This window comes from Nerophis ophidion, linkage group LG08 (genome assembly GCF_033978795.1).
Source record: "Nerophis ophidion isolate RoL-2023_Sa linkage group LG08, RoL_Noph_v1.0, whole genome shotgun sequence".
In the NCBI taxonomy this organism is placed as follows: Eukaryota; Metazoa; Chordata; class Actinopteri; order Syngnathiformes; family Syngnathidae; genus Nerophis; species Nerophis ophidion.
Window position 1 is genome coordinate 73327969 of NC_084618.1, and position 27843 is coordinate 73355811.

At 40.7% G+C, this 27843-nt stretch overlaps 1 long non-coding RNA gene across 1 annotated transcript in view; it reads right to left on the bottom strand.

Annotated features, from left to right (window-relative positions):
* Positions 1-11658: 11658 nt before the first annotated feature.
* Positions 11659-27843, bottom strand: part of LOC133558370 (uncharacterized) — a 32274-nt gene continuing 16089 nt past the window's right edge. Inside the window, exons 4-5 of the long non-coding RNA XR_009807939.1 lie at positions 15413-15521; positions 11659-12038 (exon numbers count right to left, since the gene is read on the bottom strand). This is a non-coding gene — a long non-coding RNA (uncharacterized LOC133558370). The remainder of the gene's footprint in view (positions 12039-15412; positions 15522-27843) is intronic.

Sequence of the window (27843 nt, forward strand, 5' to 3'; positions counted from 1 at the left end):
TCTACCGTAATGCTCATTAAACGAGGAAAGTAAATTTTATTTAGATTCTTACCAATTTAGCCTGGAATACGTTGGCTGATTATCTGCATGTTTGGTTTACAATATAACAGATATTTAAATTATGTACATTGATTTTTTTAATTTTTTTTTAAACATCAATTTTATGTTGTAATGCCGGATGGACACGCCAGATGGCGCACCATTGCTGCACTGCATGGGTCAGCAACCTTTTTGAAACAAAGAGCTACTTCTTGGGTACTGATTAATGCGAAGGGCTACCAGTTTGATACACACTTCAATAAATTGCCAGAAATAGCCAATTTGCTGAATTTACCTTTAATAAACAAATCTATATATATAAAAAAATGGGGATTTCTGTCTGTCATTCCGTCGTACATTTTTTTTTCCTTTTACGGAACGTTTTTTGTAGAGAATAAATGATGAAAAAACATTTAATTGAACGGTTTAAAAGATGAGAAAACAGTAAAAAAATGAAAATACATTTTTAAAACATAGTTTATCTTCAATATCGACTCTTTGAAATTCAAAATTCAACCGAAAAAAAGAAGAGAAAAACTAGCTAATTCGAATCTTTTTGGAAAAAAAAAAAAAGGAATTTATGGAACATCATTAGTAATTTTTCCTGATTAAGATTAATATTATAATTTTGATGACATGTTTTAAATAGGTTAGAATCCAATCTGCATTGTGTTGGAATATGTAACAAATTGGACCAAGCTATATTGATAACAAAGACAAATTATTATTTCTTCTAGATTTTCTGGAATAAAAATTGTAAAAGAAAATCAAAAGACTTTGAAATAAGATTTACATTTAATTCTACAGATTTTCTAGATTTTCAAGAATATTTTTTTAGAATTTTAATCACAATAAGTTTGAAGAAATATTTCACAAATATTATTCGTCGAAAAAACAGAAGCTAAAATGAAGAATTAAATTAAAATGTATTTATTATTCTTTAAAAAAATAAAAATACTTGGACATTGATTTAAATTGTCAGGAAAGAAGAGGTAGGAATTTAAAAGGTAACAAGGTATATGTTTTTAAAAATCCTAAAATCATTTTTAAGGCTGTATTTTTTCTCTAAAATTGTCTTTCTGAAAGTTATAAGAAGCAAAGTAAAGAAAATAAATGAATTTATTTAAACAAGTGAAGACCAAGTCTTTAAAATATTTTCTTGCATTTTGAAATTCTATTTGAGTTTTGTCTCTCTTAGAATAAAAAATGTTGAGCAAAGTGAGACCAGCTTGCTAGTAAACAAATACAATTTAAAAAATAGAGGCAGCTCACTGGTAAGTGCTGCTATTTGAGCTATTTTTAGAACAGGCCTGCGGGCGACTCATCTGGTCCTTACGGGCTACCTGGTGCCCGCGGGCACCGCGTTGGTGACCCCTGCTGCACTGCAATCTAATTTTCATCAGTTTTGATTATGGCTCACTACAAAAAAAAAAAAAAAAATACAGCGAAAACTGAAAAATCTTGATCAATGCTGTCTTTTAACGATGTGTACATTTTATCTCCAATTGGTAATTAAGAAACTTGATGAGAGGAAATACAAACACACACCTGAGCCCAGTGAACAGCTGAGCCCGTGCCAGTGAGGACTCTCTGGGGAGGATTTTCCCACCAACCATTATGACCTGCCCGTGAGAGCGCACACTATTATATATGTGTGTGTGTACGTGTGTGTGTGTGTGTGTGTGTCTACATGTGAGCATTTGTGCATGTACAAAGATTTGGGAACATGATTAAAAAAAACACACACACACGTATCTGCATCCTCATGAAATGGCTGCAGACAGACTGGCATGGTGTTGGCAAAGGAGGAGGAGAAAAAAAAAAAGGGGGCGGCGGCTCTTTGTAATTGATGTGCCTCACCAGAGCTTTTCGCTGGAAGATGAGGTAGGCGCCGGTGCCAAAACAGCAGCCGGGAGAAAAGGATGCACGGGCCTTTAGGGAAGTACCGTCGTGGGCTGAAACAGTGCCCATCAATCAGAGGCTAGTTCACCTTACCATGCCAATTGGTGAGGAGGGACCGTGCACACGCCAAGGGAAAGGTGGCGGCGGCGGCACAGGGACTGAGACTGGCACACTGGCTAAGCCCTTGCTAATCCTCATGGTGGGTGTAAACAGTGCCATGACCGAGCTCCAGCACCGTGCCGAGTCAGTCAGATTTGAGTTTATGAAAGTTCAACTGCTGCTCCGAAAGTGCATATTCATACCTCAAAAAGGATGTAAGCATGCCAACATAACTACTGCAATACAGCACACATACAATATAGAGAATGTTTGGCTATTTACAACAATGCATAATATTGTATCAATTCTGTATAACAAGAAAGAGAAACAGTGATTTACGGCACGGAACGTCACACTGTCATGAGTCTTCAACCTCACGGCAGTATGCTACAATTCGCAACTTTGTTTGGCCCCATGTTGGGTTATTTTGCAGCGGCAATTTACAAAACCCAAAACCAGTGAAGTTGGCACGTTGTCCATCCATCCATTTTCTACCGCTTATTCCTTTTGGGGTCGCTGGTGCCTATCTCAGCTACAATCGGGCGGAAGGTGGTGTACACCCTGGACAAGTCGCCACCTCATCGCAGGGCCAACACAGATAGACAGACAACATTCACACTCACATTCACACACTAGGGACCATTTAGTGTTGCCAATCAACCTATCCCCAGGTGCATGTCTTTGGAAGTGGGAGGAAGCCGGAGTACCCGGAGGGAACCCACGCACTCACGGGGAGAACATGCAAACTCCACACTGAAAGATCCCGAGCCTGGGATTGAACCCAAGACTGCAGGACCTTCGTATTGTGAGGCAGACGCACTAACCACTCTGGCACCGTGAAGCCCGTTGGCACATTGTGTAATTCGTAAATAAAAACCGAATACGATGATTTGCAAATTATTTTCAACTTATATTCAATTGAATGGACTGCAAATACAAAATATTTCCTGTTCGAACTGGAAAACGTTATTTTTTGCAAATAATCATTAACTTAGAATTTAATGGCAGTAACACATTGCAAAAAAGTTGGCACAGGGGCATTTTTACCACTGTGTTACATGGCCTTTCCTTTTAACAACACTCAGTAAACGTTTGGGAACTGAGGAGACCAATTTCTGAAGCTTTTTAGGTGGAATTAATTCCCATTCTTGCTTGATGTACAGCTTAAGTTGTTCAACAGTCCGGGTTCTTCGTTGTGGTATTTTAGGCTTCATATTGCGCCACACATTTTCAATGGGAGACAGGTCTGGACTACAGGCAGGCCATAGTAGTACCCCCACTCTTTTACTATGAAGCCACACTGTTGTAATACGTGGCTTTGCATTGTCTTGCTGAAATAAGCAGGGGCGTCCATGGATGGCAACATATGTTGCTCCAAAACCTGTATGTAGCTTTCAGCATTAATGGTGCCTTCACAGATGTGTAAGTTACCCATGCCTTGGGCACTAATACACCCCCATACCATCACAAATGCTGGCTTTTGAACTTTGTGCCTTTAATAATCCGGATAGTTCTTTTCCTCTTTGTTCCAGAACACACGACGTCCACAGTTTCAAAAAACAATTTGAAATGTGGACTCATCAGTCCATCTTAGATGAGCTCTAAAACAGTGGTTTTCTAAAAGTCTTCCTGAGCCCATGTGGTGATATCCTTTACACACTGTTGTCGGTTTTTGATGGTTTTTGAAGTCATGGGCATTCAATGTTGGTTTTCAGTCTTGCCAGTAATTTCTCCAGATTCTATGAACCTTTTGATATTACAGAATAGAATAGAATAGACTTAATTGTCATTATATTTGCATATAACGAGATTAAAGACTCCAATTTAAGGTGTGGTAGTGGGAACAAATATGGGGTAAAATAAATAACACAAGAGGTAGTAATAAAGGAAAAAAACTAACAATTGAAATAAACAGACTACTATCCAATAAAAATAACAAGCAAACCTGTACAATATACAAAACACTGTAGAAATACAAAATACTGTAGAATATACAGAAGAAAAGAAGAGTACCGAAGTAATAATTAACAATCAGTGTTGGACGTATTGCACTCGAAGAGTAGTATTGCACAGTAGGGTATTAGGGCAGGATATTGTACAGGGGTGAATTACTATTATTATAAGTTAGAGTTCAACATGGTGACAGCTCTGGGAAAAAAGCTGTCTCTGAGCCTGTTTGTTCTGGCTCTGATGCACTTGTAGCGCCTGCCCAATGGTAGCAAGTGGAACAGGTGGTAGCCAGGGTGTATGCTGTCTTTGGTGATGGTTTTTGCTTTCTTGAGGCAACAGGAGTTATGTAAATCCTTCAGGGAGGGCAGGGGGCAGCCGATGATTTTTTCTGCAGACTTTATGACCCTCTGAATCGCCTGTTTGTCTGCTTCAGTGCAGCTGGCGTACCACACTGTTATGCAGTACCAGAGGTGGGTAGTAACGCGCTACATTTACTCCGTTACATCTACTTGAGTGACTTTTGGGATGAATTGTACTTCTAAGAGTAGTTTTTATGCAACATACTTTTACTTTTACTTGAGTATATTTATAGAGAAGAAACGCTACTTTTACTCCGCTCCATTTATCTGCAATCAGCTCGCTACTCGATACTTTTTTTTTTTATCGATCTGTTAATGCACGCTTTGTTTGTTTTGTTTTTGTCAGACACGCATTCAAAGTAGGAACTACGTATGCTTGCGTTTCACCAATCACATGCAGTCACTGGTGACAGGTGGTCACGTGACCGTCACACGTAGATCCCGACATGTTGAAAAACTTATTGGGGTGTTACCATTTAGTGGTCAACTGGACGGAATATGTACTGTACTGTGCAATCTAATAATAAAAGTTTCAATCAATCAACCAATCAATCAAAAGTGTAAAGGAAAAAAGACACTTTTTATTTCAACCGTACTTCCTGTCAAAAGCCTAAAGACTGATCGCACAGTTCCTGTCTTCACAACAAAAGTGCCGCTCCATCGCACAAAATAAGAGTCTCCGAAAGCCAGCGCAAACAAACTAGCAAACTACGGAGTTTGCCGCCAATGTATTTCTTGTAAAGTGTATAAAAACGAATATGGAAGCTGGACAAATAAGATGCCAAAAACCAACGACTTTCATGTGGTATTAGACAGGAAGGAGGAACTTTTTTTCTCCTCCATTTGAAAACCGGGACGTTATCAGCACTATACTGTCTGATTCCAATCAATGCAAGTCATCAGAATCAGGTAATACACCAACTTATAGTCTTGTCTTCATTAAAGATAGGAATCTATATGTTAAACATGCATGTATATTCATTAAAACACCTTTAACATGTCAACAAAAACAGCAAAATAAATAAATATAAATTATATACTGTATATATATATATATGTATATATATATATATATATATATATATATATATATATATATATATATATATATATGATATGTGTGTATGTTTATGTATATATGAGGTAGATCACCTCGACTTGGTCATTTATTAAGTAATTGATTAACGTTGAAAAACTTATTTGGGTGTTACCATTTAGTGGTCAATTGTACGGAATATGTACTGTACTGTGCAATCTACTAATACAAGTTTCAATCAATCAATCAATGAATGCCTACTGAGCCTATGGTGCTGTTAAGTTATTGTGGCTCAATTTGCCGTAATTTTTATTTATTTAAATGTATTATTATTTTAATATATAATATTGTTTTAGTTGCTTAAGAGATATTCCTGGCTCTGAATTTGCTCATTGCTATTTTTATGTTTTTGTGCATTATTTGTTGCCGTAATCATTAAACAATCAGGTTACTCATCAGTTACTCAGTACTTGAGTAGTTTTTTCACAACATACTTTTTACTTTTACTCAAGTAAATATTTGGGTGACTACTCCTTACTTTTACTTGAGTAATAAATCTTTAAAGTAACAGTACTCTTACATGAGTACAATTTCTGGCTACTCTACCCACCTCTGTGCAGTACGTCAGCAGGCTCTCGACAGCCGAGCGATAGAAGGTCATCATCAGCTGCCTCTCCATTCTGTTCTTCTTCAGCACCCTCAGGAAGTGGAGTCTCCGCTAGGCCTTCCGGATTACGGACCGTAGATGGTGGAATCCCTAAATTCCTTGCAATAGCTCATTGAGAAAAGTTGTTCCTTAAACTGTTCGACAATTTACTCACGCATTTGTTGACAAAGTGATGACCCGCACCCCATCCTTTTTTGTAAATGACTAAGTATTTTATGGAAGCTGCTTTTATACCCAATCATGGCACCCACCTGTTCCCGATTAGCCTGTTCACCTGTGGGATGTTCCAAATAAGTGTTTGATGAGCATTCCTCAACTTTCTCAGTCTTTTTTGCCACTTGTACCAGTTTTATTTTTAAACATTTTGCAGGCACCATATTCCAAATTAGCTAATATTTGCAAAAAAATTACAAAGTTTCAATATAGAGACAACTTCTTTTTCCACTCTACTGGTACTTCATTTAAGCCAGGTGTATACTTTTGCGTCACGTAACTTGCATAAACGACACTGTCCTGCCCCCTCACCCTGCGTACCTTCCGGCAAACCTTGTATGTACCTCCCGAAAATCCAAATTTTGCATTAGTGGCGACGCAGACCGCTGAGCTGTGATTGGTTAACTTCTGCAGAGTAGGTTCCTTCAACACAGGAGAAGACTTTGTGCTTGAAATGCACAAATTATTGTACGAAATAAAGCAACTGTGTTTAAACATTTGCATGAAAATAATAATATTGTGTACGTTAAATCGCAGCGCGCTTTACAAATAATTACTGAATGCGTCGTTTTTAGTTTATTGTGTTGTTGTTGCGTCCAGAAGAAGTCTCAAAGTACGACAAACTGTTTAACTTTTATTGCCAAACATCAATAACACATCACCATACACCCATCCATCCATCCATTTTTTACCGCTTATTCCCTTTCGGGGTCGCGGGGGGCGCTGGCGCCTATCTCAGCTACAATCGGGCGGAAGGCAGGGTACACCCTGGACAAGTCGTCACCTCATCGCAGGGCCAACACAGATAGACAGACAACATTCACACTCACATTCACACACTAGGGCCAATTTAGTGTTGCCAATCAACCTATCCCTAGGTGCATGTCTTTGGAAGTGGGAGGAAACCGGAGTACCCGGAGGGAACCCACGCATTCACGGGGAGAACATGCAAACTCCACACAGAAAGATCCCGAGCCTGGATTTGAACCCAGGACTGCAGGAACTTCATATTGTGAGGCAGACGCACTAACCCCTCTGCCACCGTGAAGCCATCACCATACACATTAACCGCAATAACAACAGTTATTTTACAGCAGTGTTTATTTTCAATTACAATATATGATAGCTCGCTCTTGTCCCGTCTACCATAGGGCCAAATAGCGTTGCAAATAATAACAGTGTCCTCTGCAGAGAATCGTTCAGAAGTTGCACAGTCCATCTTCACGTACTTAATTAAATACTTGAGGTTTATAAGTACAGTACAGGCCAATAGTTTGGACACACCTTCTCATTTAATGTGTTTTCTTTATTTTCATGACTATTTACATTGTAGATTGTCACTAAAGGCATCAAAACTATGAATGAACACATGTGGAGTTATGTACTTAACAAAAAAGGTGAAATAACTGAAAACATGTTTTATATTCTAGTTTCTTCAGAATAGCCACCCTTTGCTCTAATTACTTTTTTGCACATTCTTGGCATTTTCTCGATGAGTTTCAAGCAGACCTGTGAAGTGGAAAGCATCTCAGGTGACTAACTCTTGAAGCTCATCGAGAGAATGCCAAGAGTGTGCAAAGCAGTAATCAGAGCAAAGGGTGGCTATTTTCAAGAGATACGAAAAGAAAACATATTTTCAATTATTTCACCTTTTTTGTTAAGTACATAACTCTGCATGTGTTCATTCATAGTTTTGATGCCTTCAGTGACAATCTACTATGTAAATAGTCATGAAAATAAAGAAAACGTATTGAATGAGGAGAAGGTGTGTCCGAACTTTCGGCCTGTTTTGATTCAATTGATTGATCGAAACTTTTATTACTAGATTGCACAGGACAGGACATATTCCGTACAATTGACTACTAAATGGTAACACCCGAATAAGTTTTTCAACTTGTTTAAGTCAGGGTCCACGTTAATCAATTCATGTACAATGTACTGTACAATGGCCATTAAAGGATTATTCTGAACGAGTAGTTTAAGTGCAGACAAGAACAAGAAAGTTTGATCATATTACGCCTGTACTGGCTCACCTGCACTGGCTTCCTGTGCACTTAAGATGTGACTTTAAGGTTTTACTACTTACGTATAAAATACTACACGGTCTAGCTCCAGCCTTTCTTGCCGATTGTATTGTACCGTATGTCCCAGCAAGAAATCTGCGTTCAAAAGACTCCGGCTTATTAGTGATTCCTAGAGCCCAAAAAAAGTCTGCGGGCTATAGAGCGTTTTCCGTTCGGGCTCCAGTACTCTGGAATGCCCTCCCGGTAACAGTTCGAGATGATACCTCAGTAGAAGCATTTAAGTCTCACCTTAAAACTCATCTGTATACTCTAGCCTTTAAATAGACCTCCTTTTTAGACCAGTTGATCTGCCGCTTCTTTTCTTTCTCCTATGTCCCCCCTCCCTTGTGGAGGGGGTCCGGTCCGATGACCATGGATGAAGTACTGGCTGTCCAGAGTCGAGACCCAGGATGGACCGCTCGTCGGGACCCAGGATGGACCGCTTGCCTGTATCGGTTGGGGACATCTCTACGCTGCTGATCCGCTTGAGATGGTTTCCTGTGGACAGGACTCTCGCTGCTGTCTTGGATCCGCTTGAACTGAACTCTCGCGGCTGTGTTGGAGCCACTATGGATTGAACTTTCACAGTATCATGTTAGACCCGCTCGACATCCATTGCTTTCGGTCCCCTAGAGGGGGGGGTTGCCCACATCTGAGGTCCTCTCCAAGGTTTCTCAAAGTCAGCATTGTCACTGGCGTCCCACTGGATGTGAATTCTCCCTGCCCACTGGGTGTGAGTTTTCCTTGCCCTTTTGTGGGTTCTTCCGAGGATGTTGTAGTCGTAATGATTTGTGCAGTCCTTTGAGACATTTGTGATTTGGGGCTGTATAAATAAACATTGATTGATTGATTGATATCGATGTTGTGGTTGTCATCACTCTTTACAAGAAGGTAAATATCTAGTCAACAAGCTGCAGTTGCTCCTTCAGGTCACACTGCTCCTTAGTGTTTTAAAAGAGAATTGCAAGTCTGCCACCACCCCCCACCGAAGAACTCTACATCAAACAAGACGCCGCCAGAAGAGAAATGCAAGCTACGTGATGAGAGAGTATATTCCAGCCTTGAGTCACCAACGATCGGATGCTTTGCTTAGGTTACCATGAAATGATTTACATGGACCCCGACTTAAACAAGTTAAAAAACTTATCCGGGTGTTACCGTTTAGTGGTCAATTGTACGGAATATGTACTGTACTTTTATTCTTTGGCTTTTAACACTACGTGTGTTGTGTGGTCCTCTGTTCTCTGTTGTCCTCTGTGTTTTTTATACACTTTGATTTCTATTTTAATTGATTTTACCCTTTAAAATAGTTTTTAATCATATTTGTTTTTATATTGTTTTTATTGGTTTTATATTTATTTATTTTTGGTTTTTATTCAGTCATTGGTGGAGCATAATATATATATATATATATATCCATCCCATCCATTTTCTACCGCTTATTCCCTTTCGGGGTCGCGGGGGGTGCTGGCGCCTATCTCAGCTACAATCGGGCGGAAGGTGGGGTACACCCTGGACAAGTCGCTACCTCATCGCAGGGCCAACACAGATAGACAGACAACTTTTTTTTATTTTATTTTATTTATTTATTTATTTATTTTTACAATTGTTTTTAACATGGCTGTGCAGCACTTCGGAAACGTTATTGTTGTTTAAATGTGCTATATAAATAAAGTGGATTGGATTGGATTGTACTGTGCAATCTACTAATAAAAGTTTCAATCAATCAATCAATCAAAAGTCAGGGGTGTTAAACATACAATCCATGGACAGAATCCTTTTGCTAAGTATAAAAGTGAGAAGAAATTTTTGAAAGAAAGAAACTGCTGTCGTAAATGGATAACACAATAGCATTTTTTTGTATCCCTTGAGCTATACGAGCCATGTCAACAGGCCCGTGTTTAGACACCACGTACTTACGCTGCTTATTAGTGATGGAATTCAAAATAAGGATTGTTACAATAATGCCCTGATTGTCAAATAAGTTGTTGGTAATGTTACCTGTGACATTGCTAACCAAATAAATGCTTCAGATAATCAATACATTTCGTGTTGTACTGGGGACACATTTCCTGGGCCCACATAAATATGCTGAAATAATATTCATGTGTACTTGATGAAATACGTTTAAATTCACACGTTTTGTTGTAGATGATGTACAGAATAAACCACATTGTGTTAGTACATCAGTTGAGGAAAATTGTTAAATTACATTGCTAACATCCTGTAATTTGATTTTGGTATTATTTATTTCATCTTTTTAGAGCTGCCAGACTCCATTCCATCAATTTGACTGATGAACATTGTCACATTGTTTATTCAAAAAGTATAAATATCGACAAATGAAGATAGATTACTATTAACCGCAACATGTATTTGTCATAAAACAACGTTATGATTTGTAATTTTTTAGAAGGTAATTGGTCTATTTTTAAACTAAAAAAACAATCTGAATTATTCTTTAATTTCAAGTTATTTCGCCACGAGTTTACCAGTCCGGCCAACTTGGGAATAGATTTCTCTCCATGTGGCCCCTGAATACATTTTAATTTAATTCTTCATTTTAGCTTCAGGTTATTCGACGAAGAATATTTGTTCAAACTTATTATGACTAAAATTCAAAAAAATTATTCTGGCAAATCTAGAAAATCTGTAGAATCAAATTTAAATCTTATTTCAAAATCTTTTGAATTTCTTTTAAAATTTTTGTTCTGGAAAATCTAGAAGAAATAATGATTGGTGTTTGTTAGAAATATAGCTTGGTCCAATTTGTTATATATTCTAACAAAGTGCAGATTGGATTTTAACCTATTTAAAACATGTCATCAAAATTCTAAAAATTAACCTTAATCAGGAAAAATTACTAATGATGTTCCATAAATTATTTTTTAAAATGTTTCAAAAAGATTTGAATTAGCTAGTTTTTCCCTTCATTTTTTCTGGTTGAATTTTAAATTTTAAAGTCGAAATTGAAAATAAACTATGTTTCAAAATTAAATTTTCTTTTTTTTCGTGTTTCCCCCTCTTTTAAACCGTTCAGTTAAGTGTTTTTTCATCATTTATTCTCTACAAAAAACCTTACGAAAAAAAGGAAAAAAAATGCACGACGGAATGACAGACAGAAATACCCATTTTTATATATATATATATATATATATATATATATATATATATATATTAAAGTTAAATTGAGCACTAAATTGGCCCTAGTGTGTGAATGTGAGTGTGAATGTTGTCTGTCTATCTGTGTTGGCCCTGCGATGAGGTGGCGACTTGTCCAGGGTGTACCCCGCCTTCCGCCCGATTGTAGCTGAGACAGGCGCCAGCGACCCCAAAAGGGAATAAGCGGTAGAAATGGATGGATGGATGAGCAAATTGGATATTTCTGGCAATTTATTTAAGTGTGTATCAAACTGGTAGCCCTTCACATTAATCAGTACCCAAGAAGTAGCTCTTGGTTTCAAAAAGGTTGGTGACCCCTGCTCTAGATTATACATCTATTATTCCTAAATTACATCTTATTCCAGATCAGCCAAATATTTTTTCTAGACTCAAATAGTTCTAGATGAGCCAACTATGGTTCTTGAAAGGAACCACAATTTTAGATAAGCAAAATATTAACCTTGCGATGAAGTGGTGACTTGTCCAGGGTGTACCCCGCCAACCGCCCGAACGCAGCTGAGATAGGCTCCAGCGATCCCCCCGCAACCCTGAAAGGGAGAAGCGGTAGAAAATGGATGGATGAATGGAAAATATCAACCTTGAATCAAATCATTCTACAGTTTAATTTTTGAATATAATTGTACTGTTTTAGGTCAGGGGTGTCAAACTCGATTTCACTGAGGGCCACGTTGCAGTTTTGGTTCCGCTCATAGGGCCGGCCGCTTGTAACATTAATAAAATAAACATACATGTATAAGGATTAGCCACATGATATAGTCACATGATTACCTATGCATTTGATTAGTAAATGTATATTTTACCTACACTGTAAGAAAAAAAAATCGGTGGATTTTGCGGTCAAAAAAATGGCAGAATTTTACCATAAAATTTATAGTAAAATGGTCACACTCTATTTTACTGTAAAATTCTGGGGATTGGAATGCCATTTTTTTGTGTTTTTTTGCATAAAAATATGGTTGCTGTTTTCACAGTGTATTACTGTAAATGTAAAAATGGTACCACAGTTTTTTTCTGACTGTAGGATTCTGAAAACCAAGCTGTTGGGGCAAAAAAGTATTTAGTCAGCCACCAATTGTGCAAGTTCTCCCACTTAAAATGATGACAGAGGTCTGTAATTTTCATCATAGGTACACTTCAACTGTGAGAGACAGAATGTGAAAAAAAAAATCCAGGAATTCACATTTTAGGAATTTTAAAGAATTTATTTGTAAATTATGGTGGAAAATAAGTATTTGGTCAACCATTCAAAGCTCTCACTGATGGAAGGAGGTTTTGGCTCAAAATCTCACGATACATGGCCCCATTCATTCTTTCCTTAACACGGATCAATCGTCCTGTCCCCTTAGCAGAAAAACAGCCCCAAAACATGATGTTTCCACCCCCATGCTTCACAGTAGGTATGGTGTTCTTGGGATGCAACTCAGTATTCTTCTTCCTCCAAACATGACAAGTTGAGTTTATACCAAAATGGATACATGGATGATACAGACAGCAGAGGATTGGGAGAATGTCATGTAGTCAGATGAAACCAAAACAGAACTTTTTGGGCTGAGATATATATATATATATATATACATATATATATCTCAGCCCAAAAACATTTTTTTGGAACAAATTGCACTGTCTTAGATGAGCCAAATATCATTCTTAAGTCCTATCATTCTACAGTAGAATCCTTGAACAGGATTGTATCATTCTAGATGAGTAAAATAACGTTCTCGAATGAAATATTGTTCTTGATGCTAATATCATTTCTAAATTGAATCATACCACTTTAGGGGACGATATAGCAGATGATTATTCTTCTTGAATTTTATTGATACTGCTTGAAATTTGAGTATCAATCTAGGTCAGCGGTACATCGTTGTTGATTCGAATATCATTCAAGATCAGCCATATATCGTTCTTGAATCGGATCATTCTACAGTAAATGAGCTCAAAAAGCCGCTGCCTGACCAGGGCTCAGAAAATCGTCAGGCCCACCCCCACCAAGGACTGTTTTCACTGCTGGATTGATTGATTGATACTTTTATTAGTAGATTGCGCAGTTCAGTACATATTCCGTACAATTGACCACTAAATGGTAACACCCGAATAAGTTTTTCAACTTGTTTAAGTCGGGGTCCACATTAATCAATTCATTGACTCTAGAAAGAGGTTTCGCAGTCTCCGTGGCAGAACCTTCAGGTTCTGTAACAGCTTCTTCCCTCAGGCCATAAGACTCTTGAACGCATCATAATAACTCCCTCATACCCCCCAAAAATAGATTATCTAGCTGGAATATAAAGACAATATAACATACATCAATATGTATGTTATGCAAAAGTACATTATATTTATCTGTACAGTAATCTATTTATTTATATCTGCACCATATTGCTCTTTTATCCTGCACTCCAACAAGCTAATGCAACAAATTTTTGTTCTTTTCTGTACTGTAAAGTTCAAATTTGAATGACAATAAAAGGAAGTCTCCAAGTCAATATTGTCCTTTGAAATTAATTGTTTCGATATAGATGAGCTGAGCCAAATATTTTGAGTTTGAGTTTATTTCGAACATGCAAGCGTACACATAAGGGCTGCGAATCTTTGGGTGTCCCACGATTCGATTAAATATCGATTCTTGGGGTCACGATTCGATAATATATCGATTTTTTCGATTCAACGCGATTCTCGATTCAAAAACTATATTTTTCCGATTCAAAATAATTCTGTATTCATTCAATACACAGGATTTCAGCAGGATCTATTGTACCCCAGTCTGCTGACATGCAAGCACAGTAGAAGCATTTAAGTCTCACCTTAAAACTCATTTGTATACTCTAGCCTTTAAATAGACTCCCTTTTTAGACCAGTTGATCTGCCGTTTCTTTTCTTTTTCTTCTATGTCCCACTCTCCCTTGTGGAGGGGGTCCGGTCCGAGGGGGTCCGGTCCGATCCGGTGGCCATGTACTGCTTGCCTGTGTATCGGCTGGGGACATCTCTGCGATGCTGATCCGCCTCCGCTTGGGATGGTTTCCTGCTGGCTCCGCTGTGAACGGGACTCTCGCTGCTGTGTTGGATCCGCTTTGGACTGGACTCTCGCGACTGTGTTGGATCCATTGTGGATTCAACTTTCACAGTATCATGTTAGACCCGCTCGACATCCATTGCTTTCGTCCTCTCCAAGGTTCTCATAGTCATCATTGTCACCGACGTCCCACTGGGTGTGAGTTTTCCTTGCCCTTATGTGGGCCTACCGAGGATGTCGTGGTGGTTTGTGCAGCCCTTTGAGACACTAGTGATTTAGGGCTATATAAGTAAACATTGATTGATTGATTGATAGTACATTTAAAAAAAAAAAGCTTTTATAATTGTAAAGGACAATGTTTTATCAACTGATTGCAATAATGTACATTTGTTTTAACTATTAACTGAACCAAAAATATGACTAATTTTATCTTTGTGAAAACATTGGACACAGTGTGTTGTCCAGCTTATGAGATGCGATGCAAGTGTAAGCCACTGTGACACTATTGTTCTTTTATTACATTTTTATAAATGTCTAATGATAATGTCAGTGAGGGATTTTTAATCACTGCTATGCTGAAATTATAACTAATATTGATACTGTTGTTGATAATATTAATTTTTATTTCACTACTTTTGGTTTGTTCTGTGTCGTGTTTGTGTCTCCTCTCAATTGCTCTGTTTATTGCAGTTCTGAGTGTTGCTGGGTCAGGTTTGGTTATGGAATTGGATTGCATTGTTATGGTATTAAAAAAAAAAATCAATTTAAAAAAAAAAAAAGAGAATCGATTCTGAATCGCACAACATACTCGAATCGTTTTTTTCCCACACTCCTAATACACATGATACTAAATATTGTCCTGGAATCAAATCATGCAGGATTCAAAGTCACCTTCCAAGTCACAGTGCAGGATGGACGATCCAGGGAACCTTTTACCCTTTTCCAGAATCATAACGGCACGGCCCATCTGTTAGTGATGCTCCACGAAGCAGGAAGTAGCCTGGCAGCGAACAAACAGATGGGCACACAAACACAACTTAGTGTTATTCTATGGTTATGTTATGTGCATTATAACAACAACAACAACCACAATGGCAACTTCGGCTGATAGGTGCACTCCATAAATCATGACTAGGGGGTGATTAGTACCATAAAAAAACCCATTGAGTTCACCTCTCCTACAAGTTTGAGACCGGTACGCCTGGAGGCTGGACACGGTCCAGAAAACAGTGCAGCATTACTCGGGTGCAGATTGGGAAGGGGTTGGGGGGTTTTGGGGCGGGGGTGAGGGGGGGGCACACTTTCTGCTTCCCTGGCGCCGTGTGCCTTGAAGTGTAAGGGCAGCTGGGAAGAGAGGAAGCTGTGAGGGAAGAGGCCGAGAGAGAGAGAGAGAGAGAGAGGTGGGAGGAGCTGGGGCCCCGGCAGGACCATTTGTGATGAGGCTCATTTGCACGGCGGCACTTAATTGGCTAAAACAATTAATTAATGTGTTGGAAAGTTGGCACGAAAAGTTCATTTAACAGGGTTTTAATATGCAATTAGGGAGAAGCGGAAGGCGGTGAGGTAGAAAGGAAGCGTGAATACGCACACACACATAACACAAGGGTAGTGTTTTAAGGAACATACAGTGGGGCAAAAAAGTATTTAGTGCAAGTTCTCCCACTTAAAATGCTGACAGAGGTCTGTAATTTTCATCATAGGTACAGAATGTGAAAAAAAAAAACCAGGAATTCACATTGTAGGAATTTTAAAGAACGTATTTGTCAATTACGGTGGAAAATAAGTATTTGGTCAACCATTCAAAGCTCTCACTGATGGAAGGAGGTTTTGGCTCAAAATCTCACGATTAATGGCCCCATTCATTCATTCCTTAACACAGATCAATCGTCCTGTCCCCTTAGCAGAAAAACAGCCCCAAAGCATGATGTTTCCACCCACATGCTTCACAGTAGGTATGGTGTTCTTGGGATGCAACTCAGTATTCTTCTTCCTCCAAACACGACGAGTTGAGTTTATACCAAAATGGATACATGGATGATACAGCAGAGGATTGGGAGAATGTCATGTGGTCAGAGGAAACCAAAATAGAACTTTTTAGTATAAACTCAATTCGTCGTGTTTGGAGGAAGAAGAATACTGAGTTGCATCCCAAGAACACCATACCTACTGTGAAGCATGGGGGTGGAAACATCATGCTTTGGGGCTGTTTTTCTGCTAAGGGGACAGGACGATTGATCCGTGTTAAGGAAAGAATGAATGGGGCCATGTATCGTGAGATTTTGAGCCAAAACCTCCTTCCATCAGTGAGAGCTTTGAATGGTTGAACAAATAATTATTTTACAAATAAATTCTTGAAAATCCCCACAAAGTGAATTCCTGGATTTTTTTTTCACATTCTGTCTCTCACAGTTGAAGTGTACATATGATGAAAATTACAGATCTCTGTCATCATTTTAAGTGGGACAACTTGCACAATCGGTGGCTGACTAAATACTTTTTTGCCCCGCTGTATTTGGGGAGGAACAGGATGCCTTCATGGACAGTTGGGAGTGCATCCTGTTGGGATGAAAACATCCACGCTCAATTGTTCACTTTCTCCCCCCGAAACAGCATCCCCTTTTCTATCCGTCTCCTCCCCTCCCAGTGTCTGCCTCCCCTCCTGCATGAAACATCGCATGACTAATGAGCGGAGCAGGTTGAAATCCTGGGGAAGATGTCCTTGGAAGACGAATGCATTTTCAGCAGAATAATTAAGTTAATTAACAAATCCGCATGCATATTCATCAGCCTATTAATGTCCTCCTCTGCGCGGCTTGATGAGCAGTGGGGTAATAACCATCTCATTTGCATAGCCTGTTCACACGACGCCACGTTTAAAGACACAGGCAGCAGGGGAGTGTGTGTGTGTGTGTGTGTCTGTGATGGGGAGGGGGGGGGGGGGCTGATTTGAATGAGCGGAAAAGAGAGTAAAAAACAATATAAGGGGAAGAAAAGTGAAAGTGAGGTGTGCTCAAGCCGGATTCCACCACTTCCCTGACTTTAGAGCACCCCTGGCCTATAGCATGAATGTCCCTTCCGATGGAGGCCACATGATCGTTTCCTCCGCCCCAACTCCCAAGGGACGGGGGCGGAGGGGACAGGGTGTGAGGGGATGGGGGACGGGGGGGTGGGGGGGTCTTCTTGGCATTGCTCCACTCCTTTCTTCTCCAACGCCAGCCAGGCAGCCATGTCTAACTGTGGCCCGCTGTCTACATGCAACCTGGCGCTCCTAGCAACGCCACCTCGCTCACACACACACACACACACACACACACACACACACACACACACACACACACACACGCTCTTCACATGGTGTGCGCACATACACGCACGCGCTGTGTTTACTGTGGCTTTATTGGTGGAGCCTGTGCTAACCCTGCACCGTGAGTGTGTGACTTAGAGAGGAAAACAAAAGAAGAATGTCAAAATCGGCCTCGATTCTATCGTGAAAGTGTATCAGGGCGGTTATTCCTCGATGCTGTAAAAGTGTATCGCAATATTCTAACAAGAAGGGGGGGAATGGGGTTCGTTGTCAGGCTCGTTATATCATGCCACCAGAGGGCATTGTCCCTCAAATTGGAAATGTATGGCATTGGGATTTCAGCTCGCTTAAATCAATCAATCAATCAATGTTTATTTATATAGCCCCAAATCACAAATGTCTCAAAGGACTGCACAAATCATTACGACTACAACATCCTCGGAAGAACCCACCAAATAGAGTCCTCTAGAGCTGGGGTTCTTCACCTTTTTGACCCCGGGGGCCAACTTTTCCACTGCAAAGGGGCCTGTAATCGTACTCTTGATTTTGATCGGATTCAATAATTATATCTTACCTACTCACAGTGTGCAACCCTCTTATCTAAGTTAACATACAGTGGGGCAAAAAAGTATTTAGTCAGCCACCGATTGTGCAAGTTCTCCCACTTAAAATGATGACAGAGGTCTGTAATTTTCATCATAGGTACACTTCAACTGTGAGAGACAGAATGTGAAAAAAAAATATCCAGGAATTCACATTGTAGGAATTTTAAATAATTTATTTGTAAACTATGGTGGAAAATAAGTATTTGGTCAACCATTCAAAGCTCTCACTGATGGAAGGCAGTTTTGGCTCAAAATCTCACAATAGATGGCCCCATTCATTCTTTCCTTAACATGGATCAATTGTCCTGTCCCCTTAGCAGGAAAACAGCCCCAAAGCATGATGTTTCCACCCCCATGCTTTACAGTAGGTATGGTGTTCTTGGGATGCAACTCAGTATTATTCTTCCTCCAAAGTGTGAAAGTCATTAAAACAGTTAGCTCCATCTTTTGACACTTCTTCCATTACCGTCCTTGCACGCTACACCGCTACAACAAAGATGACGCAGAGAAGACGCTGCTGAAGGTGAGCCACGTAAGTAAGAAAGCTCACAAAACTGCGCGTCTGGAAGGTACTTTCAGTAAGCGGCTTGAAGATGATCTGTAGAACATAATCCATGCGCCATTTTGACCAAAGAACTACCTTTTATCTGAAAAAAGATTGAAAATGGACCATTCGTCGGCAGTGCGCCTTATAATCCAGTGCACCCTATGCTCCAGAAAATACGTTAAACTAAATTAATAATAAATATGTTTCTTAATTAACGAAACTGTTTGTAAAGTTAAAGTGAAAATTAAAATACAGCTTCATCCATCCATCCATCCATCTTCTTCCGCTTATCCGAGGTCGGGTCGCGGGGGTAGCAGCCTAAGCAGGGAAGCCCAGACTTCCCTCTCCCCAGCCACTCCGTCTAGCTCTTCCCGGGGGATCCCGAGGCGTTCCCAGGCCAGCCGGGAGATATAGTCTTCCCAACGTGTCCTGGGTCTTCCTCGTGGACTCCTACCGGTTGGACGTGCCCTAAACACCTCCCTAGGGAGGCGTTCGGGTGGCATCCTGACCGGATGCCCGAACCACCTCATCTGGCTCCTCTCGATGTGAAGGAGCAGCGGCTTTACTTTGAGCTCCTCCTGGATGGCAGAGCTTCTCACCCTATCTCTAAGGGAGAGCCCCGCCACCCGGCGGAGGAAACTCATTTCGGCCGCTTGTACCCGTGATCTTATCCTTTCGGTCATGACCCAAAGCTCATGACCATAGGTGAGGATGGGAACGTAGATCGACCGGTAAATTGAGAGCTTTGCCTTCCGGCTCAGCTCCTTCTTCACCACAACGGGTCGATACAACGTCCGCATTACTGAAGACGCCGCACCGATCCGCCTGTCGATCTCACAATCCACTCTTCCCCCACTCGTGAACAAGACTCCTAGGTACTTGAACTCCTCCACTTGGGGCAGGGTCTCTTCCCCAACCCGGAGATGGCACTCCACCCTTTTACGGGCGAGAACCATGGACTCGGACTTGGAGGTGCTGATTCTCATTCCTGTCGCTTCACACTCGGCTGCGAACCTATCCAGTGAGAGCTGAAGATCCCGGTCAGATGAAGCCATCAGGACCACATCATCTGCAAAAAGCAGAGACCTAATCCTGCGGTCACCAAACCGGAACCCCTCAACGCCTTGACTGCGCCTAGAAATTCTGTCCATAAAAGTTATGAACAGAATCTGTGACAAAGGACAGCCTTGGCGGAGTCCAACCCTCACTGGAAATGTGTTCGACTTACTGCCAGCAATGCGGACCAAGCTCTGACACTGATCATACAGGGAACGGACCGCCACAATAAGACAGTCCTATACCCCATACTCTCTGAGCACTCCCCACAAGACTTCCCGGGGGACACGGTCGAATGCCTTCTCCAAGTCCACAAAGCACATGTAGACTGGTTGGGCAAACTCCCATGCACCCTCAAGAACCCTGCCGAGAGTATAGAGCTGGTCCACAGTTCCACGACCAGGACGAAAACCACACTGTTCCTCCAGAATCCGAGGTTCGACTATCCGGCGAAGCCTCCTCTCCAGTACACCTGAATAAACCTTACCGGGAAGGCTGAGGAGTGTGATCCCACGATAGTAGGAACCCACCCTCCGGTCCCCCTTCTTAAAGAGAGGGACCACCACCCCGGTCTGCCAATCCAGAGGTACCGCCCCCGATGTACAGCTTCAACACTTTAGTTATAATTTTCGCGCTAAAGAAACTTCTCCAGGACTTTAGCTACAGACTTCTTTTGTTTGTTTGACAGTGTCATTACTGCCACAAGTGGTGAAAAAGTGTCTGACAACCGAGTACCACTGAGGCCTATACTTGCCAACCTTGAGACCTCCGAATTCGGGAGATCGGGCGGGGGAGGCGGGGTTTGGTGGTAGCTGGGGGTGTAAATTGTAGCATCTCGGAAGAGTTAGTGCTGCAAGGGGTTGTGGATATTTGTTCTGTTGTGCTTATGATGTGTTATGGTGCGGATGTTCTCCCGAAATGTGTTTGTCATTCTTGTTTGGTGTGGGTTCACAGTGTGGGGCATATTTGTAACAGTCTTAAAGTTGTTTATACGGGCACTCTCAGTGTGACCTGTATGGCTGTTGATCGAGTATGTCTTGCATTCACTTTTGTGTGTGCAGAAGCCATATATATTATGTGATTGGGCCGGCACGCTGTTTGTATGGAGGAAAAGCGGACATGACGACAGGCAGTGCCCTTAAGGCACGCCCCCAATATTGTTGTTCAGGTGGAAATCAGGAGAAATTCGGGAGAATGGTTTCCCCGGGAGATTTTCGGGAAGGGCACTGAAATTCCGAAGTTTCCCGGAAAAATTGGGAGGGTTGGCAAGTATCCTGAGGCCCATACGGACCACAGCTGAGGAACAGATATTTTTTAGAGGCTCTGTATGGGGCATTGTCTCCTATGGTTAGGAATCACTGCTCTCGAGCAGTGATTCCTAACCATCGGTGCGGGGACCTGTACCGGTCCTGTGACACATTTGCTACCGGGCCGCACAGAAACATTAAATTATTATTAACTAACGCTTTTTCTCCAACTTAACTTTCGCCTGTCCCACTAAACACACCAATAGTTTGTTTATAGATGTATATTACAAATCTTGATAGGAAGTCAACATATGTTATAATACATTAATGAACAACATATAAAATGTTAATGTGCCAGCTTGTAGCCAATGGCTAATTTCCATCTGCAGTTCCCAGCAGGGTCATTGTCTATAGCAGCGGCTCTTAACCTTTTTCTCGGGTACCACTCCAATATTAACACTGAATGAGTAATCTTATTCTTGATTTTGATCATATTCAAAAATTATATTTAACCTACTTACAGTATACTACCTTGTCAAATAACATAAAAGCATGTGTCAATCACAAAGATTATTATTGATTTAACAAATAAACATTAGGCTCAGGTCAGGCAGATTAGAAAAAGAAGTACTAATCAAATAAACAATTAATTTACATACAATATGTATTAAGTTGTGCTAAAATAAATAAGCTAAATTAATGATATATAGTCATAATTTTTGCGCTTAAGAAATTTCTCTATGACATTAGCACCAGACTTCTTCTGTTTGTTTTGTATTGTCATAACTGCCACAAGTGGTGGAAAGGTGTATACGGACCGCAGTTGAAAAACAGATGTATTACTGTGGAGGGGGCGTGGCCTGCGGGCCTGCCGCGGAACGGGGTCTGCAAGGACCGGCCTCGAAGACAGCGACAGGTGAGTGGATGGCCCAGGTGGGCTTTGTTATCTAATCATCTGTCGCCTTTATTAGCAGCAGCCGGCACGAGACACGTGGTGGGAGCTGGAGTGGGAGCCAGAGAGAGAGTGAGAGAGAGAGAGAGAGACACACACAGAGACGCAGAAAAGACATTTTGCTGGGAAGCAAAATACTTGCACAATTTTATGAAAATAAAACAGTGTTGTACCCCTGGGCTCTCTGAGGCAGTGTGTGGGGGTCCGATGAACCCACTAGAGGGAAACCTCTACAATTACATTCAAAGGGGCGCTCGCAGCTCTGTGGTTAAGAAACAGCTGTATGTAGCATATGCCACCAATGTGCCGGGGACAATCTATTCGCAAAGAAACATGCCTCGTGCTCCCACGACTAATAGTGAGTTGATTTTTCATGTTCAAATTTTTTGCTGTTTTATTCTGCCACACGTGGAAAGCCGGTCCATAAAAATAGTGCGTACATTAAACCGGACCCTGGTGGAAAAAAGGTTGAGGGTCCCTACTCTAGAGTAAGACGACTGAACTTGAAGTGAGAGGAATTTTTATGTTTTATGTCAAATTGTACATTTTCATTCAGATTTTAGTCGAGGCTCAAAACAGTTTTCAAACTTAAAACATGTCAAAGGACAGTTGTTGTTTATTTCGGTGGTCTTATAGATTGATTGATTGATACTTTTATTATAGATTGCACAGTACAGTACATATTCCGTACAATTGACCACTAAATGGTAACACCCCAATAAGTTTTTCAACTTGTTTAAGTCGGGGTCCACGTTAATCAATTCATGGTCGAGGTCAAGGATCCCCAAACTGATGGAGAGATGGAGTGCGGACCCCTACTTACCTATCTTGAAAAAATGGTGTTTTATATTAAACTAGTCATAAATGTACCTTATTAATGTGCAATACTAATATATTCAAACCTACTCTATTCGCTAGCTGGCAACTGGCGCACTAATCGTTAGTTGACAACTACAGTGTTAATCACTAGCTGGCAAATAGAGCGCTAATCGGTAGCAGGCAACTAGAGTAATTGCTAACTGGCAACTGGCGCGCTAATTGCTAACTGGCAACTAAAGCAATTGTTAGAAAGCAACTAGACCAGTGGTTCTTAACCTTGTTGGAGGAACCGAACCCCACCAGTTTTATATGCGCATTCACCGAACCCTTCTTTAGTGAAAAATCAAATGTTTTTTTTTTTCAATTTCAAGAAAAAGTCATGTTTTTTTTTACTGATGCACAAAATTAACTGTGCATAAACATCACCTTGTTCATAGAACAAAACCAACACAGTGCATGAACTCACAACAAATTACACACCTTACACACATTACCATGAATTGTTAGTGATTCCCAAAGCCCAAAAAAAGTCTGCGGGCTATAGAGCGTTTTCCGTTCGGGCTCCAGTACTCGAGATGCCACCTCAGTAGAAGCATTTAAGTCTCACCTTAAAACTCATCTGTATACTCTAGCCTTTAAATAGACTCCCTTTTTAGACCAGTTGATCTGCTGCTTCTTTTCTTTTTCTTCTATGTCCCACTCTACCCTGTGGAGGGGGTCCGGTCCGATCCGGTGGCCATGTACTGCTCGCCTGTGTATCGGCTGGGGACATCTCTGCGCTGCTGATCCGCCTCCGCTTGGGATGGTTTCCTGCTGGCTCCGCTGTGAACGGGACTCTCGCTGCTGTGTTGGATCCGCTTTGGACTGGACTCTCGCGACTGTGTTGGATCCATTGTGGATTGAACTTTCACAGTATCATGTTAGACCCGCTCGACATCCATTGCTTTCCTCCTCTCTAAGGTTCTCATAATCATTATTGTCACAGACGTCCCACTGGGTGTGAGTTTTCCTTGCCCTTATGTGGGCCTACCGAGGGTGGTTTGTGCAGCCCTTTGAGACACTAGTGATTTAGGGCTATATAAGTAAACATTGATTGATTGATTGATGAATTGATTAACGTGGACCCCGACTTAAACAAGTTGAAAAACTAATTCGGGTGTTACCATTTAGTGGTCAACTGTACGGAATATGTACTGTATTGTGTAAACTGTACTGTTTCATAAAATGTATTCTCTTCCTTTGCAATCTGCTAGTAAAAGTTTCAATCGATCAATCAAACAAGCTGCAAATCAGATGGAAAATTAGAGGGAACATTGTTTGGGAGTATCCATAATACGCTGATAGGGAGAAGTTTTTATTTACACGATAAGTCGGATGTGTCTTTACCTTTGTGGCGGAGGCTCCGCCGAACCCCTTAGGCAGACTCACCGAACCCCTAGGGTTCGATCGAACCCAGGTTAAGAACCACTGAACTTGACAGTTAATCGCTTACTGGAAACTGGTGCACTGATTGCTGACGAGCAACTAGTGCAGAAATCGCTAGCTGGTAATTAAAGTGCTAACCGCTAGCTGGCAACTTGAGCGCTAATTGCTAGCCGGTAACTAGTCCGCAAATCTCTAGCCGGAAACTACTCAGCGCTAATCGGTAGCTGACAACTGGTCCGCAAAATGAGAGCTAATAATATGGTTGTTTACAGTGAGTATTCCAACGCCATTTATATGCTGTTTACTGTTAATGATCCATGCTGATTTTGCGTTAGGGTGCATTAAGTTATGTATTTGGCAACTTCCATCCATCCATTTTCTACCGCTTATTCCCTTTTGGGGTCGCGGGGGGCACTGGCGCCTATCTCAGCTACAATCGGGCGGAAGGCGGCGTACACCCTGGACAAGTCGCCACCTCATCGCAGGGCCAACACAGATAGACAGACAACATTCACACTCACATTCACACACTAGGGCCAATTTAGTGTTGCCAATCAACCTATCCCCAGGTGCATGTCTTTGGAGGTGGGAGGAAGCCGGAGTACCCGGAGGGAACCCACGCATTCACGGGGAGAACATGCAAACTCCACACAGAAAGATCCCGAGCCTGGATTTGAACCCAGGACTGCAGGACCTTCGTATTGTGAGGCAGACGCACTAACCCCTCTACCACCGTGAAGCCCTATTTGGCAACTTGTCATAGCAATTAAACCTAAACATTTAGTTCCACCTATTTGATTTAAAAAATATATAAAAAAATCCCATGTAAATAACATTAAGAAAACTAACTCTCGACAGCATCCAAGCATTTTACATAGACAAAACAAACAAAAAAAAAAACAATGAAAAAGCAAGTTGTACGTATTTGTATTCCTTAAATCAAATTATATTGGAACATTTTGTCCTTGAATTGAAAGGTGCCGCTTTTAATTGACAAATATCAACTTTATATCAAATCGTATCGCTCTAGAAGAGCTACTGTCCTTGAATTAAAATGTACGACTCTAAATGAGTAAAATATTGTATTGTGTTGTGTGGTATCGCATTGTCATTGATTAATTGCACTTGAATCGAATCATTCCATTCTAAATTTGCCAAATATTATTCTTGAATCGAATCATATTTTTCGAAAATGAGCCAAAGTTTAATGATTTAATATAATCATAGTAAATCAGCAAAATATTGTGTGAAAATGAAAAACCATATCATTGTAGATGAGCCAAAACATCATACCTGAATCTAATCATAGCAGATAAGACAACTATTTTTGCTAAATTAAACTCATTTGGGATGGGCAAAATATTGTTCAATTGAATCATATTAATTCAGATGAACCAAAATATAATTATTGAATGAAATCATGGTAGATGAGCCAAAAATAATTTGAATCCAATCATATTGTGTTGATTTAAAATCGGATCCTATTTTTCGAGATTAGCGGAATATCTTCATTGAATTGAATCAATCAATCAATCAATCAATGTTTATTTATATAGCCCCAAATCACAAATGTCTCAAAGGACTGCACAAATCATTACGACTACAACATCCTCGGAAGAACCCACAAAAGGGCAAGGAAAACTCACACCCAGTGGGCAGGGAGAATTCACATCCAGTGGGACGCCAGTGACAATGCTGACTATGAGAAACCTTGGAGAGGACCTCAGATGTGGGCAACCCCCCCCCTCTAGGGGACCGAAAGCAATGGATGTCGAGCGGGTCTAACATGATACTGTGAAAGTTCAATCCATAGTGGCTCCAACACAGCCGCGAGAGTTCAGTTCAAGCGGATCCAAGACAGCAGCGAGAGTCCCGTCCATAGGAAACCATCTCAAGCGGAGGCGGATCAGCAGCGTAGAGATGTCCCCAACCGATACAGGCGAGCGGTCCATCCTGGGTCTCGACTCTGGACAGCCAGTACTTCATCCATGGTCATCGGACCGGACCCCCTCCACAAGGGAGGGGTGGACATAGGAGAAAGAAAAGAATTGCCAATTGAACCTTAAATCAGACTAATTTAAGTTATCATAAAATAATTAGTGAATCAAATCGCATTGTTCTAGATGAGCCATGTATAGTTCTTGAATTTTAAATGTATCGATCTACATTTCGAGGAGAGCCAAACACACGGCTATTGAATCAAACTGTTGTAAATGCTCCAAATAATGTGAATCGAAAAAGGCTACCATCTTTTTTGAATCAAATTGTATTGCATAGTTCTAGATGAGCCAAATATCGTTCTTGAATCAAATCCTATTGTGGTACCTTGGCCAAATACTGCTCTTGAATCTACAAAACCTAAAACCAGTGAAGTTGGCCCGTTGTGTAAATGGTAAATAAAAAACGGATACAATAATTTGCTAATTATTTTCAACTTATATTCAATTGAATAGACTGAAAAGACAAGATATGTAATGTTTGAACAGAAAAACATTTTTTTTTTTAGCAAATAATAAATGGGTTGTACTTGTATAGCGCTTTTCTACCTTCAAGGTACTCAAAGCGCTTTGACACTACTTCCACATTTACCCATTCACACACACATTCACACACTGATGGAGGGAGCTGCCATGCAAGGCGCCAACCAGCACCCATCAGGAGCAAGGGTGAAGTGTCTTGCTCAGGACACAACGGACATGACGAGGTTGGTTCTAGGTGGGATTTGAACCAGTGACCCTCGGGTTGCGCACGGCCACTCTCCCACTGCGCCAGAAATAATGTTATTCAAAATAATTAGAGACTTATTATACTCTAAAAATGTTGGTCTTACTTAAAAAATGCACGCATTTAGTTGTATTCAGCGGTAAAAAATATGATATGGTTGTCACGGAAATACATTTTAAAATATTTGGCTTTCTACCATGAATTGATTAACGTGGACCCCGACTTAAACAAGTTGAAAAACTTATTCGGAATAATCAATTTAGAATTTATTAACGACAGCAACACATTGCAAAAAAGTTGGCATGGGGGCATTTTTACCACTGTGTTACATGGCCTTTCCTTTTAACAACACTCAGTAAACGTTTGGGAACTGAGGAGACCAATTTTTGAAACTTTTCAGGTGGAATTATTTCCCGTTCTTGCTTGATGTACAAAGTTTCCGGGGTCTCAGTTGTCGTGTTTTACTCTTCCAATTGCGCCACACATTTTCAATGGGAGACAGGTCTGGACTACAGGCAGGCCAGTCTAGTACCCGCACTCTTTTACTATGAAGCCACACTGTTGTAACACATGGCTTAGCATTGCCTTGCTGAAATAAGCAGGGGCGTCCATGATAACGTTGCTCGGATGGCAACATATGTTG